Source organism: Macrotis lagotis, chromosome 5, assembly GCF_037893015.1.
Source record: "Macrotis lagotis isolate mMagLag1 chromosome 5, bilby.v1.9.chrom.fasta, whole genome shotgun sequence".
NCBI classification, from domain to species: Eukaryota; Metazoa; Chordata; class Mammalia; order Peramelemorphia; family Peramelidae; genus Macrotis; species Macrotis lagotis.
Genome location: NC_133662.1, coordinates 182,397,493 through 182,414,865, shown reverse-complemented (window position 1 = coordinate 182,414,865; position 17,373 = coordinate 182,397,493). Strand labels below are relative to the sequence as shown.

General features: G+C 35.5%; 1 pseudogene; it reads left to right on the top strand.

Moving 5' to 3' along the window:
- The first annotated feature begins 14,231 nt into the window (after window positions 1-14,231).
- Window positions 14,232-15,129, top strand: LOC141489981 (chromatin target of PRMT1 protein pseudogene; annotated as a pseudogene).
- Window positions 15,130-17,373: the final 2,244 nt, after the last annotated feature.

The window sequence follows — 17,373 nt, the reverse complement described above, 5'->3', positions numbered from 1 at the left end:
AACTAAATCTTGTAATATTAAGTCCAGATTTTTTTTTGTCTTCAATGTTTTCAGAAAGACCAATAATTCTTAGGTTATTTTTCCTTTATCTATTCTCAAGGTCAGTATTTTACATTTTCTTCTATTTTTTTTTATTTTTTTATTTTTGCTTAATAGACTCTTGTTGTCTCATGAATCATTAGTTTCCAAAGACTCCATCCTGTTGTATAGAGAACAATTGTTCTTCATTTACTTTTTTGCAACTCCTTTTCCAAATGGCCAATACTATTTTTCAAGGAGTTTTCCATTTGATCAATTGTGGTTTTTTGCAAATTATTTTCATTTTACATTTGTCCAATTTTAATTTCCAAGGATTTGTTTTTTTCTTACAAGAGGCTAATTTTCTCTCTCAAATTTTCCAATTGCTTTTTAAACTCCTTCCTGATTTCTTCAACGAAATCTTTCTGTGCTGGAGACCAAATCATATTCCCCTCAAAGGTTCTAGCTCTCTCTGAGTTAGGGTCTTTTCCTTCTAGTAATTTTTCTATGGACACTGCTTTTTACTGGACTTTTTTTAATTTTTTAAGATCTTGTTTGGGGGAGGGACTGTTTCACAGAGCTTTGGTGTTGAGATCCCTAGAGGCTTTACTCTGTGTTTAGTAACTCCAAGTGGGCTGACCAGTAGGGGGTGCTGGTTGCTTTCTCTGGAGTATTTGTGACATTGATTTTAGGCCCTCTCCCTTGGCCTGGTGGGGTGGTTGAAACTGTTGAATACTTTTATCTTTGAACAATGGTGGAATATGCCCTGGGGCAAGGTAATTACTCTCCCTATTCAAAGATGAGAAAGCTGTGCTGCTCACAGATGAGCCTGAGGTGGAGGTGATCTGTAATTGTGTTTGTTCTGGGAAGAGGCTTCACCTGAAATGAAGGTATTGACTCTGAGTTCCTCCAAACCAGAGGAGCCCAGGGATCAATGTATGTAACTCTCCTACACAGAAACTCACCCTTCAGCCCTGATGGTAAGCCCCAAACTGTCAGTGCAACAGCCAATGGCCCTACTCCCCATTTGGCTCAGTCCTCTGTGGCTCTCAGGCTCTATTCCTACTCTCAAGCTGTCACTCTGCTTCAGATCAGGCTAGTCCGGCTCTCAGGCTCTCATCCAGTCTTGTGCTCCTGGCAGAGTCCGGTTTCTGCTCCTGGCTCACCCATGTTCCCGGAAGATAAACTTTGAGGTAGCTGTTCTCTTCCTAGCTTCTCTTTCTGTGTTTTGTTAATCAGATTTCTGTTAAGAGGTTTGTTTTGTATTACATATGAGGGAAAATCAGGAGACCTTAACACAGTGCCTGTCTTCTCTCCACCATCTTGTCCAGAAGTGCCTGGATTCTCTTTTAAAAGCATCTCCTTGGTACAGTGGATAGCAAACAGAGCCTGAAATCAGGAAGAAGTGAGTTCAATTGCTTCCTTAGACATTTACTATTTGTATGGACTTGGACAAATCACAACCTTTTTTCCAGTTATTTTTTCATCTTTAAAAAGAAGAAAGTAATAGTACCTATCTTTCATGATTACTGTAACAATTAAATGAAAGAATATCTGTGAAGTACTTTGTAAAATGTGTGTGCTCTCTTGCCTGTGCTTTAATATGTAGACCTGTGCTTTAATATGCAGATGGACCCCATACTTCCCTCTGCCCTGGAGCTATAAGGAGGAATGCAACTTGGCTGCTTAGTATGGAATCACAAACTGCAACCTGGATCTGAGTGTAGGCTAGCAGCAGAGTCCTACCCTGAGCAAGAGCAGAAAAATCTCTGCAGTCTTTCCTGTTCTTCTTATCATCTCTGGAGATGCAGGCTGCTTTCTCCAGATTCTCGCTGCAGATTCTGTGGCCAGAGTTAATTATACTATAGTATGGTTGATCAAACACTCATTCTACTGTAGCAGAGTGACACTGCCCCATCAAGCTGGTGCCAGTGATCTCTGGGCTGTGCTGTGCTGGACTGCACTGCACTGCAGCCTTGGCTTTTTTCCCCCACCCCCAGCCCTAGTGGAACACACCTTTCCCACAGAACTTCTAAGTTATCTTGGACTGGGAAAATGTATCACTCTTTCTTTCTGTGGGTTCTGGCCCTTCTAAATTTTCCTAGAGTCATAATATGTGGGCTTTTAGAATTTTGGGGAGGAGTTCCCAGGAATGCTGTCTTCATGCCACCATCTTTGCTCCACCCCCCCCATAAAATGTGTGTGGAATATAGTAGGTGCTCAACTAAAACTTGTTTCCTACACTCTTCTCTTTTGTGTTTTCTCTATTTTTGTGACTTCATAAGATCTCAGACAATGATGATATCTATCCTGACTCCAAGATAGAAATCTAAGCTTAGTCTCTTCCTGTGTTGTGGCCCCATTTTACTATCTGCCTATTAGACAATTGCAACTATATTTCTAAAATGGACAGGTCTGATTCAAATCAGAAACCTAGTAGTTTAGGTTTGGTGGTAGAACAAGTGAGACTCTTAGAGGTCATTCAAGAGTAAACAAAAGGAGTTTTACTTAGATATAGTCTAGAAAGGATATTTAGCAACCAATTTGGAGCACTTAATCCTTACCTTCTATCACGAAAATATTATGGCAACTCCTGCAGCCTTCAGATGTCCATAAGAGTATACTGGCAAATATTTAGAAATCATCTCTCTTAAAAAAAATTATGTGTAATCCTTATTATTGATATTTTATTGTTCACTTTGTTAAGTCTAAAAATCTACAAAATTATAAATCAATTCCTAATTTTTAGACTTTACCAATTTCAGAAGTGTAAATGCTTACTAAAATTTCATCAATTAATTCTCATGATCATATATTAACTGACTCCAACAGACTTATGGCTATCCATCAGTTCCTAAGGACCCCCATATCCATATCCACAGGAATGGGGGATATTTATGCTCTTATGTAATCAGGAAACAACAACACCACATACAATCTAAGGCTTTCATGAGGCTGCAATCAAGGGACAACTTTCTTATGATGAATATATAAAAAAAAAACTAGCACTTGGTAGATTTGCCCAATGTTCCATTGTCATTTCAAATTCAACCCATGTGAAATAAAACTCATGAGAAATTTCCATATATATGAATGTAATGAAGCACTATTGTTCTATAAGAAATGTGAACAGGCAGATTTCAGAAAAACCTGTAAACCCATGATCTGATACAGAATGAAGTGAACAGAACTAGAAGAGCATTATACACAGTAACAGCAAAATTGTTTGATCAACCATACTATAGTATAATTAACTCTACTTAAGAATACAGTAATCAAAGACAATTCTATGAATGGGCACTGCCTCAGACATACTTGACCGGAAAGACCTAGTTTTAAAAGGACAAAGTCTCCCACTGTATTCAGAGACATCTCCAGTTGTCCTAATCCATATCTGACATTGGTACTAGTTGATTATGGAGGAGAAAGTGAGGCTGGTGAATCTGCACAACATCCCCTCACTTAAATCAATTCACTTGCATGTCAGAGCATGTCAGGGCATTACCTTCCTGAAGTCCCTATGGACCTATTTAATAATAAAGGAGGAAGAACTATGAAGTTTGAATACAGATCAAAATATATTTTTTCTCTTTTAAATCTTTTTTTGTTTTTCCTTTCTTCTGTTCTTTCTCGTTTGTTATGTTTTTATGATTCTTCTTTCATAACATAATTAATATAGAAATATGTATAACATGATTGGGCATATATAACCTTTTGAAAACTATTTTTGCATATAATTGTAAAATTAATTAGTTGATAAAAGGGAAAATAAAGAATAAATTTCCCACTAATGATGGAAAATACCATCCAGATCCAGAAAAAGAATGTGTTGTGAATGCAGGTCAAAACATACTATTTTCGGGGCAGCTAGGTGACACAGTGGATAGAACACTGGCCCTGGAGTCAGGAGTACCTGAGTTCAGGTCTGGCTTCAGACACTTAATAATTAACTAGCTGTGTGGCCTTGGGCAAGCCACTTAACCCCATTTGCCTTGCAAAAACCTACTACTGCTACTACTACTACTACTACTAATAATAATGATAATGATAATGATGATGATGATGATGATGATAATAAACATACTATTTTCCACTTCCTAAAATTTTTTCTTGTTTTTCTGTCTTGTGGTTTTTCCCTTTTTTTCTGAGTGTTTCACAACATGATTAATATGTAAATGTGTTTCACAGTGTTGTACATGTATATATCCTATGTCAAATATTATTAATTTAAAACTATATTTCCATGTAATTGAGAAAAAGTTAAATTCCTTCAAGATAAAAAAATTAAGTTTAAAAAGATATTTTAAAACAGAATTTTCTATTATTATGCCCCTACTGCAAATTTCTCTATTCTTATTAAGGACATCACCATTTTGCCTGTCACCAAGATTTACAAACTTAAAATTAACTTCAGTTTCTTGATCTAACTAGTTGGCAAATTTCTATCTAGACAGTTTCTATCTCTACATCTGTTCTCACACTTGGCCCAGTCACATGGCCACTAACTTAGTTCACACTGTCCTCACCTCTTTTCTGAATATTACAATAGCCTTCTAATTGGCCTCTCCTTCAGAACTCCTACTCTTCAGGAATTCATTCTCCAAGCTAGTTTACATTACAAAATTTTACGTTTGACCATATCACTATTCTTTTCCTACTTGACTCTAGAGTCAAATACATATTAATAATCTTGCATTAAAAGATTATTTTAACTAATCTCTTTTGTTTTAGTTCATTACACATTATTTCCTTTTCCTAGAGTTTTCATTCCAGTAAAACTAATATTCTTTTGCTGCTCCTCCCAAAAAACACATTTCATCTCTGATCCTTAGATCTCAGCTATTCCCCATGCCTAGAATTCATTCCTTCCTAACCTCCAACATTTGAAAATTCATGGGTGTGGTGGTGGTAATGTTGCTATCAAGATAGCATTTAAGTGCCAAATTCCACACAAAGATTTGCCTAATCCACTTAGAAGGCACTTTCCTCTTCCCTCAAAATATATAAATATATTTGCCTGTGTGTATGTGTATACATACACACACACACACACACACACACACACACACATATACATATATAGGCAGGTAGGTATATATATATATATATATATATATATACATATATATATATATATGTTTGCACACACATATACACATTTCTCATTATTAATGTTTCTTGCTTTTTTACAAAAATTCTAATCTTTTTCTTTAAAAGTTAGTTCTGATTATTTTTCTACAAAGTAGTATCACTGATAATGTGAGTCATATGATACACAAACAAGTTAGGAAATTATAAGGCCCACATCAATAACAAGGCATTTCTTTACAACTAAATTTTAATTTAATATACAAGATATAAATATACATTTTGCCAAATATATGTATACAAATGTTACACATATGTATTCATATTTGATATATAGGCATATAGACATATATAATATATAACTCTACATATAGTTTCCATATTTAGCACATATATTGTTTTTTGCCAAAGATATATGTATATATTAATATTTTCATTTACTGACATATGCATGTGCAAATATTTATAAATATAGATAGATTTAGGGAAGGACAATACTGTCAACCATGTGGATCAGGCAAATTTTTGTGTAGAACTTAGCACTTGTAGAGATAAAAAGATCAGACACATCTTTTTGTAGAAACCAGCACCTGTGTGGATAGATAGATATGGATATTCAGATGTTATCTTCCTTGAACAGAAGGTAAACCACTTGATGGCAGGGAGTCTCTTTTTTGTCTTTGTGTCCTCAGCCCCTAACAGAGATTTGCAACTGATAGTTAATAAATCATTGTAGAATGACTGATTGTTTGATGTCCTTGATTTATGAATGGCTAATACTCATGAAGATTTCTAAAAGTGAAATAATTGTCATACAGTTTGATTATCTGGTGCATTTTAGTCTCTTTTTCTATTAACAATACCTGAGATTGCTTTTTAGCCCTGCATGTTGATATTTTCTTCTATTTCACATATCTTGAATATTAATTCCCCAATAGCCTCTCTCCACAAATGGATCTCCTCCAAAGGATCTCTTCTATAAATCTTAGTTCCAAGCCCGCTATCTCTTTTCTTTGTCTTCCACCTCCATAAGCACACCTGGGTATGTAAATGCAGGTCTAGATAAGGTGACTGCCTTGTCCATAATTATGAAGAGTATTCTAATTATTTTTACAAATATGTTCTATATCTCTTCTGTCATTTCTGCCTTTTCCTTCATTCTTAAATGTCATTGGAATAACTTTGTATAAATATTTTCTCTATCATTCTTTTTTCTTTTCAAACTGATTTTAACAGCCACTGCTTCTCTTTGTATTAGGAAATGATACTACTCATTTCATAATCATCCATCATCCTCATTCATACTTTGCAGATAAGTTGAAATTCTTATCTAGTGTTACCTTTAACTAACTCTCTCTCCACATAGCAAGTGAATCAAATATTTGCTGAGTAAACTACTTTCTGAGCTTTTTTTCTATTTATTGAACTAAAGATATATATCACTTAACTTCCTATTTAAATTAATTAATATCAGTGTTAGTTTTTGTCCACTTCTTACCTTTTATTAATATTCATTTGAAAATTTAGTATTTAGTTATTTTCATTATATGCAATTTATTTTTCTTATTATCAAACTTCCTTCTTTCTTTTTCTTAATTCTGATCTTTGCCCCTGAAAAGTTAGTTGTCCATTTCTAGACAAAGTTGTGAATCACTGATAAGAAGAGTCACATGGTACATAAATAAGGCAATCAATGATAATGCCTATATCAATACATGACATTTCCTTCTACTTGAAATATAATGTATTATGAGTGCATATGTGTGAAAGATATTTATGGTGTTCTCCATTTCTATATTCCATGAAATCTTTTCTCTAGGAAAATGTTTGTGAAATAAAGCCAAGAGGTTTCTGTGTAATTTATACATTTTTGACATCTCTCATTCATTTTTTCCTGAACCATGCATTTCTGAAGCATTTCTTATATTACAAAATATAAATCCATCCCTCTGTCTTTTACAGCCTTCCATAATATGTCTTGAATCTATGTATTCAAGCTTTTTGCCCACTTTTCATTAATATAATGTTTTGCTCTAGTCATAATAATCTCATTTTTCATAATAGCAATAGATGCATTCTTCTCATCTGTCTCCACCCTCTAGTACAGTGTCTGGTACAAAGCTGATACTTATTAACTGACTTTTCTATCCCCTATTTTTGCCTAAAATGTTATCACTGAGACCTGGGGGTCATCTTCAGTTACTCTTATCTATACCTTGCCACTGGACCCAGATCACTTCAGAGAAGAAAATAAGGCTGATGATTTTGCATAGCCATTCCACACTTAAAGCCAATTTACTTGCAAGTCATGGCATCACCTTCCTGATGTCATGGTCCTATTCAAGAATGGACAAACAATTATTGAGGTCTACATCTCCACTTGAAAGTCCACATTTGGTGACTCTTCTGAACTTCCCAATAACTTATGACAGAATACTGTAAAACTTTTCATCTTACAATAGATTCTCCATTGTTATGCATGGCTTCATTTATACTTGACTTGTTTTTTCAATAGATTGAAGAGTCAGTGAGGTAAGAGCTATGCTTTGTATTTCTGTATCTCAATAGTTTCCAGCAGACTTTGGGGCATACAGTGTTTACTCATTAAATTATTTATTGACATTGTAACATTGAGCAAAGGTGGCAGCTTGCTGTATGCTAGGAAAGACAATATCACTAGTTTCAGCTTTGTCTTTAGCCAAGTAGAGCCTTTTTATATTTTGACAAGCAAGCTATAATAACAAATATAATAGTAGGCAAGATAGGACCTAGAAGAGGCAGCATGTCAATAGACACCAACAAAGAGGTGAGAGTGGACAGATATCTCCTCAGACTCGCTAAGGAATGCTACACTAGCAAATAATAAGTTGAAATAACTAGAGAATAAATTGGAACACTGAAATATAAATGTCATAGAAATAATTCCAGAAAGACTAAGAAAATTTGCAATTTCCTCCTATGCTGATTAGACTAGATATGTGTAGAACTCTGCAAATGATGCTAATGACACTGCAATTTTGACAAATCATTCAGCACTAAAACTTTAGCAGCAGTTTTGGATGAAGGATAAGGGAACAGTGTTGTCTTATTTCTATTCAAATGTAAAATGCCCAAGCAACAGTTCTCTTTCACTTTATTATTTGGACCCAACAAAGGTTAGGTGGCACAGTGGATAGAGTGCCAGACCTGGAGTCAGGAAGACTCTTCTTGAGTTTAAGTCTGGACTCAGACACATTAGCTGTATGACCTTGGGCAAGTCATTAACTATGTTTGCCTTGGCTTCCTCATCTATAAAATGAACTACAGAAGGAAATGCTTCAATATCTTTATCAAGAAAGTCCCAAATGAAGTCATGAAGAATCAGACACAACTGAAAATCACTGAACAATAACAACAAAAAAAGATAGCTAACACAGTGCCTGAGTACATAATTGTCACATAATTTTTAAAAATTGATTAATCAATTGATTATATGCTTCAGTGAAATGGCATATAACTTAGTGAATGTGAGGTGCCAAATTCTGAGGAAATTGGATTGGACTATGGGTGCACAGAAAGCTCTTCAGGCTTAAATAAACTATTAACTGTCAACTCAAGAAAACCTTGACAGAATTAGGATCAGAAAAAAAAATGTTCACACTGCATTCAGTGGGTGCTTAGTGAACATCTGGTAAATTAATGGAAGTAAATATCAGCTGTAAATAATAACAGTATATTGTTGAAATTAATGTCTGCTGGGAATAGGAAAATTAACAACAAAAATACTACCATCTGAATTACTTTCAACATACGAATTCCCAATTCTTTATGAAAAATAATTTATGCATCATTTTCTTCTCACTGAAATATAATTACTTTTACTTAGATTACCAAACTTTGTATGACTTCATATTTATATTCTCTGCTTATCTGGTTGGATTGTTGCCTTTTTTCTTTGTAAGAGACTTGCTTATTTCCCCTCTCATTAAGTAATTGACAAAATTGTTCTTAGAAATATTTGGAACTTAACAATGTGAATGATTTACCATTTTAGAAGGGAAAGTATAGAAAGAGAATATTAATATTAGAGGAGAACTAAGAATTAATATATATTTAACCAATTCCTGCAAATGTAGGAACTTCCTTTATCTGATCCACTTTCTATATGAACAATTCTATTCTTAGAAAGTTCTATAATTCTTTGCAACCCATTCTATTTTTAAAAATTCCAAGTCTAAGTTTCTTAAATTGACAAAAAGCTTATGTTGCTATAATTTCTATTCAGTTACACAAATTATGCCTGATTCTGTAGCTATGTATGACGAGGCTAATTCTTCTTCTTTGTGGTAGACCTTTAAACACTTGAAGATGGCAATCATGCCCCATATTTCTTTTCTTTCTTCAGTTTGCTTCATCCTCAGATTCTTTGAGCATTCTTCATATTATATGAATCCCAAATCCCACATCTTCTTGTAGTCCATGTTTCCTGGACATGATAGAGTTTGTCAATGTCTCTTTTAGTCACTCACAATTGAACAGACTTTCAGATGTGCCCACATTCTTATTAATTAGGATATTTAGGCAAGTTTCAATCTCTAGCCCATCTCTATAATGAAAAGGTTGAACTAGCTCTTCTCTAAAGTCTTTTCTGGTTTTACGTTTCTGATATTATGGTCAAATAAACCAAATTCCATAACCTGAAGTCTATGAACTATCCCTACTAGGGGTTCTAGAATACATTTTTGAAAATGTATGAAGAAAAATAATTTTATCTTTATTTTCATTAACTTCTAATTGAAAATTATCATTTCTTTCAATTATGAATATAGACAGTAGTCTAAGTCCAGTAGCATAGTAATGGTGTCTATTGTGTGCCAAGTGCTTCATTTGATCCTCACAACAAACCTGAAAGATAGATGCTGTTATTATCCTTGTTTTATTGGCTAAGGAAAACAAAGCAGAAAAAAGTTAAATAATGAATTGTCCAAGGTCACACCTCTAGTAAATGTCTGAAGTCAGATTTTAATTTAGGCTTTCTTCATTATAGACACAATACTCTATGACTTTGTCACCAAATTACTACATAGCATTAGCCATACCTCTGACTTGATCAACAATAGAAATCTTAAATTTTTTCACATCATACCTCAAAAATGTTATTTATGATTATCACTACTTAGAAATTAGTACAAGTATTTAACCTTCCTTTAGATTACAGATAATCATATTGTTTATATATATATATAGATAGATATATATAGATATATAGATATATATAGATATATACAATATAGTTAGCCAATATTAGGCAATTCTCTATTACTTATTTAGCCATGAAATAACAAAGTTATTCCAGAAGTGTGAAGAAGCAAATGTCTACAATTCTTTTCAATATTTGCTATCTACAATGTTATTGACCAATACATGGTGGTTGAGGTTTTTTTCTGTTTATATAAGAATTCTTAACTCGCCATAAGGTGACTTGATCTTTTGTAACAGGAATGTATTCTATAAATGTAGACCAGATGAGAACAAATACTGACAGATCAGATAAGTGTTGAAGTTTGCTATTTTAAGTAATTTCTTATGTTCATTAAGAGATTATGCATTAATATATGTAACTGACTGTGTTGTTTATTGTGTGAGCAAAATTTTTTCTTTTTTTAAAATTTGTACTCTTTTAGCAAAATGCTGTAAAGTAAATGCAAATTAATATATATATATATATATATATATATATATATACAATCATGCATAATTATTTGATAAAAATTCCATGTATTTTTGAAAAAGAACTGTGAGAATACTAAACAATATCAGAAATGAAAAGCATTATTTCTATGAAGGTACAGAGAGACACTTGACTCTTTGCATAGTAAGTGCCAAACTTCAGGAGAATGATAAATGTTGAAAGGGATGTTGTAAAATTTGGACATTAATGTACTGTTGGTGGAGTTGGAAACAGATCCAACTATTCTGGAGAGTAATTTGAAACTATGTCCAATGGGCTATAAAGTTGTGCATATCCTTTAATCCAGCTATACCACTACTGGTTCTATATCCCAGAGAGAACATATCCAAGGGGAAAAGACTCACAATTACAAAGAAATTTTTAGCAGCTCTTTTCAAAGAGTAAAAAATTTGAAAATTGAGGGGATACCCATCACTGGGGGAATGACTGAATAACTTGTGAAACATGAATGTTCTGTGAGTGGGTAGATTTCAGAATTATATGAAAAGACTTACATGAACTGATGCTGAGTGAAATTAGCAAAAGAATTACAGGCACATAATTAAATCATCATATTTAAAAATGATTTAAAATGATTTTAAAAATGATTTTGCCAAGAAATAGGAGCAAGTGCCCACCAATTAGCAAATGGCTAAACAACTTATGGGACATGAATAACATGAAATATTACTGTTCTATAAGAAAACATAAATGGTCTGACTAGAGAAGTAGGGAATGACTTACAGGATCTGATGCTGAGGAAAAGGAGCAGAACTCAGAGAACAATGTAGACATTAGCAATAACATTGTGAAATGATCAACCTTGTTGGAAGCAGCTCTACTCAGCAGTTCAGAGAGCTAGGATAACCTTATTACACTAGCTATGGACAATGGTATCCCCATCCAGAGGAAGAGAAACAAAACAACAAAAATAAAAACAATCCCTTCAGAATTTGATGATACTTTATTTATCTAATTTATCTAATATATCTCTTTCCCTTAATCTTAATTCTTCATACTGAAAATGACTAATCTGTGAAATATTTTTCAGAAATATATGCATATATACATGTATATGCATATGTATGTGTATATTAAATAAACACACACACACATACACACACATTGCTAATTTGGCTGAGGGGAAAGAGGTGGGAAGGGAGGGTAGAAGGACATTTTAAAAAGTACATATGGATGAAGAAGAAATTTTAAATTTAAAAAATAGAATCAAGTATGAAATTTTCTTCAGTAGTTCATTAATTTTCAAGAGGAAAAGCTTTGAAGTATGCATTCAAAATGAGGATAGAAGATGTATTTTTTTAAAAGAAAGAGAAAATTTAATTTTGGAAGATTTCAAAAAGAAAAGGTTTTGTCTATTTTTTTGCTTAACTAGCAGAAAGTCTTAGCCATTTGAATAAGATAATTCTTCCAATTTAGTCTAAATAACACCATAATACTAAACATTTATAAGCTCTTTTGACTAAAGAATTAATATATGAATAAAGAAGTATAGATATTACTATATAACTAATTCATTTTAAAATATTTTGATTAGTATTTTAATGTAATTGGCTTCTGTTTTAGTCCTTTGCATTTCATTTTATTCATTCCAAAACAACAAACTCAGAATGTTTGCCAGGGAAGTCTGTGATACAAAAGAAAATTAAGAACCTTTGCTTTAAACCTTAAAAATAATATAAATATTGCAAACTGTTACTCTGGGGGTTATTATGATGATTACTATCAGCTATCAATCCAGTTCATATTTTTTCTATCTTCCCTCCAAGGATGTTTGACTTTGAGAAATGCTTTGCTGAAATAAAAATTCATCATGCTTACAACAATACTGAATCACATAGGATATATGATTCATATAAAAGATCAATATAAAAGTCTTGAACCATAATATAATATGGTATAATATTTACTGTGTTGCTTCCTTCCTGAGGCTTTTTTTAATGTTGCAATTAACATTTAAAAGACTAACATTATTTTTCCTCTTCCAACTTCCTTTGTTTGAGTGACTTTGTATTGAATTCTTTTAGATATTATATATTAGAAAATTTCTATCTCAATCCATACTTTATTTTCCTGATAGGTTTTGATTTGATCCATAAGATACTTAATATTTCCAAAGGTATAACACAGTACAATCTAAGTCAACTGTGATTAAGATATCTATAGTATGGGGAGGGGAACTAAATGTAAGTGCCTTCCTTGGAATTGTTATGAAATTTTGAATAGATGTTTTCAACACCTCCGAAGGAATTATTAAGTAGTGTGTGCTAAACCTACTGACTTCTTCTTCCCCTGGCTTACTACTCCCTCCAAATTTCTCTTTGATGATTCCAAAAATGGCCTAGGAATCAGCTCTTCATATCTGGGGTTCAGTGTAGAGTGCCAGTCAGCTGGTTAGTTGTGAAGAATAGCAACTATGAAAGAGGGGAAAAGATTGAACAGCATCCTTCTGGGCAGTAGATGGAAAGTTATTGAGAGAAAACTTGAAATATGGTATCTAGGGAGAGAAGTAATGCCTTTCTTTTGTGTAGTTTCTTTAGCATCTCATAAGAAAATACTGGATTTTTGGTACCAAGAAGGCAGAGTAAGAAGGGAATCTTCTGAAATGCCCCCAAATTTCCCTCCAAACAACTAGAAAACTGCCTAAGAATTGATCAAGAAGTAGGAAAGCAGTTTTTCAAAATGATAAGAATGATCTCTCTCACAGTGGTAGCAGAGGAGTGAGATACAAGAACAGCAAGAGCAGTAGGCAACCTAACATGAGGGAACCTACTATATCATTATATTCAAGCCTGGAGAATTCAATTTCAAGGGCAATCCACCTTTCTGTAAAACAACAACCCCCTAGGCAAATAAGCAACCAGTGCAAAGCAAAGGACCCTATCTCTAGCAAAAGTATTCAATGGGACCTTGAACATACTGCTAAGTAGTATGGAAGCACTGCCCCTTGGGGTCTGCCAGAGAGGCCCTATTTCCATAGCATACATTGAATAGGATATATTCTCTCACATGAAAGAGACATGAAAGCACCATTTTAATAGAGAGGAAGATGAGGTAGAAGATAAAACTTAAATCTTACTCTCATCAAAATTGGCTCTAGTGAATAACATACACACCTAGTTGTATAGATATCTCTTAGACTATAAGGAAGTAAGTAGGGAGAAGGATAATAGAAAGGGGAGGGGCAAGGATAGATCAAGGCAGTGATCAGAAGTAAAATATTTCTGAGGACTGGAAGAGTGTGGATAAATGGACAAAAATTCCATTAAGGAAAATATACTGTTTTTAATCATAACTATAAATTTGAATGAGATGAACTTACTCATAAAATGAAAAGAGGTAACAAAAATGGATTAAAATCTCCGGCCCCACAGCCGCAACCGCAGTGGCAGCGGCGGCCCCCGGCAGAGCGTTGGCGTCCGTGTCCTTTGATTCCCGGGATTTGAAGATGGCTGCACAGTCAGCTCCGAAAGTTGTGCTAAAAAGCACCACCAAGATATCTCTAAATGAGCGCTTTACTAATATGCTGAAGAACAAACAGCCGATGCCAGTGAATATTCGGGCTACGATGCAGCTGCAACAGCAGCTAGCCAGTGCCAGAAACAGAAGACTGGCCCAGGAGATGGAGAATAGACCCTGTGTCCAGGCAGCATTGAAACTTAAGCAGAGCTTAAAGCAGCGTCTAGGTAAAAGTAACATCCAGGCACGGTTAGGCCGTCCTACTGGCCCACTGGCTAGGGGAGCAGTTGGAGGACGGGGTTTGCCCATGGGCCAGAGAGGCTTGCCATGAGGAGGAGTTCGTGGAGGACGTGCTACAAGAGCCATGCTAAGGGGAGGGATGTCTCTTCGAGGTCAAAACTTGCTCCGAGGTGGACGAGGCGTAGCTCCCCGAATGGGATTAAGAAGAGGTGGTGTCCGAGGTCTTGGGCGAGGAGAAATGGGCCGTGGAGGAATCGGTGGTAGAGGTCTAGGCATGGTAGGCCGAGGATGAGGGGGCTTTGGCGGTCGAGGTAGAGGTCGGGGACGAGGTAGAGGTCCTGCCCGACCTGCACTGCAAGGAGCAGCTTGACATCCAACTGGATGCATATATGTCAAAAACAAAAGGGCATCTGGATGCTGAGCTTGATGCATACATGGCTCAGACAGACCCTGAGACCAATGATTGAGGCCAGCCTTCCTACTAAAGACTGTTCTGAGCTAACAAATGGGAAGATTGGACAGATGCTGGAAGGATCTGTCATAATAGGTTGTGGACTTTATTCAACCACCAGTTCATCCGTTTTGTGTGCCCCTTTACTTTTTGATACTGTGTTGGATGAAATGTTTGGGGTTTTGTTTTGTTTTTTAATTGGTTTTATATTATTTTTTTTCTATACTCTTCTCTGAACTTGAATGTAACTGCCTGGTGACTGGAATATGCCTCCTCCCTTACTTCACTCACATATGCACTGACATGCTAAAGTTGTCCCCATTCAGCCTTCAAGCTTTGAAATATCCTAGAAAAACACTAGTACATTTGAAACTCCTCATCAGTAATTGTTCTGTTCTTTTAAAAAAGAAATCTGGGGACAGAAGACACATTTGGACACACACACTGAAGCAAATGAGCAGAGCTACTTTGTTACCTTGGGAGCCAGTAACAATCTTGTATAAATTACTGATGGTAAATCGTGTTTTTGACCATACAAGTCCATACCTCACATAGATCAAGGTGTTATCAGCAGTAATAAGCCACCTTTCTTGATACATAAACTTTCCCTCTGCACTTTGTATCATGAAAAAATGGTAAAGAAATTTACCTGCAGCAAAGGAGAGGGGCTTTGGCAGATTCTTAAGAGGGGAGAGGAGTGAGAGAATTATGGCAGGGTAATTGCCAGGTGGGTTCTGAGAACGCCTTAGAAGTGCTATCATTTTTATTTGTTAAAAAACAGTTTTCAGTCCTTTGGATTTTACCACCCACATTGGCTTTGCTTATGTTTTTCCTTTGAAGTTTTAAAGTTCAGTCATATCTTTGTCAACTGTTCCAATTTCAATAGAATCTTGTATTTCTGGTTCATTGTAACAAAGAAGAAACCGTTCTCAAATCCAAAAAAAAATCTGGATCCATCCAGAGAAGATGGAACATCCATCAGCAAGGTCTGTCACAGGGGAGCATGGGTGTGCCAGGGATAGAGAGCAGAGAGCCAGCTCTGGGATGATGGGATGATTCCTGAGGACTAACCTGAGACCAGCAGCTTTGGTGGTAGGCAGGAGAGCTCCAGTGCAGTGATTAGATATCTTTCCAACAACTTGGCCAATCTGGAAGTCCAGGGCTGGAAGTCCTTGTGTTTTCAGTTGAATCCCCTCTCCCTTACCCCCCTGGCCAAGGGAGGGTGCTGTTAAGCAAGGTCCCAAACACCCCAGAGAAGGAGTCTAGTACCCCCTACTGGCTGGCCCCCTTGGAGTTACTAAGCTCAGTAAGTAAAGCCTCTAAATCTGTGAGACAGCCCCTCCCCAAAGAAAAGCCTTTAGGAAAATGAAGAAAGGCCAACTGAAAGTGGGGTCCATTGAATTATCTTGAATCCAAGGGTCCTAGCTCAAAGAGGAATAGATTATCAGAGGAGAATATGAATTGATCTCCAGCCTAGAAAGTCTTCTTTGAAAAAATCAGGAAGGAGTTTAAAATCAAATGAAAAAAAATAGGAAAAAAAAACACAAGAGAAAATTAACACTTTGCTAGAGAAAATTAACATCTTGCAACAGGAAAACAAATCCTTCTAAAATACAATTGGACAAGAACAAAAAGAAAATAATTCTCTCAAAACCACAATTGGGCAAATGGAAAACTTCAAAAATAGAGTTGACCAATTGGAAAAAGAGTTGCAAAAGGGAAATAAAGAAAATGCTTCTTTAAAATAGAGTTTGTAATCTGTGAAAACTGATGTCTTCATGAGGTAACAAGAATCTGTTAAACAACCCCCCCAAAAAAAACAACAAAAAAAGAAGAAAATGTAAACTACCTCTTAGGAAAATTCACAGATCTGGAGAATGGATTCTCCAGAGACAATGTAAAAATCCTTGGACTTCCTGTAAATTTTGAGAAGGAAAACAAAGCCTGGGTCCAAGTTTCAGGGTAAAGTGAAGGAAAGCTGCCCTGATATCATGGAACCAGAGGGCAAAATACTTATTGAAAGAATACATCGCCAGACGCACTTGGTCATCCAGCACCAGGAGCAGGCACATGGCAGGGCCTCAACTGGCTTAGGCCTGGGATCTCGCACAGCTCCGCCCAGCCAGCCAGCCTCCACAGCCATGAGTCTCCTGGGCCCTGCCGCCCAGGGTGCTGTGACTGGTGTTGTCACTGCAGGTGTTGCTCCTCTTGGAAGCAGCCCAAAGCTTCAGCAGGGAGGAATATTCCACCTAGACCACAAGTCAAATTTCAGGAACTAATGACACAGAAATTCAATCAAACCTCACATCTGTCACCACTGCTAACACATCAGGCTCTACCAACAAAACTACCAAAAAACCTCAGGTAACAACCAAATTCTCAACACTTG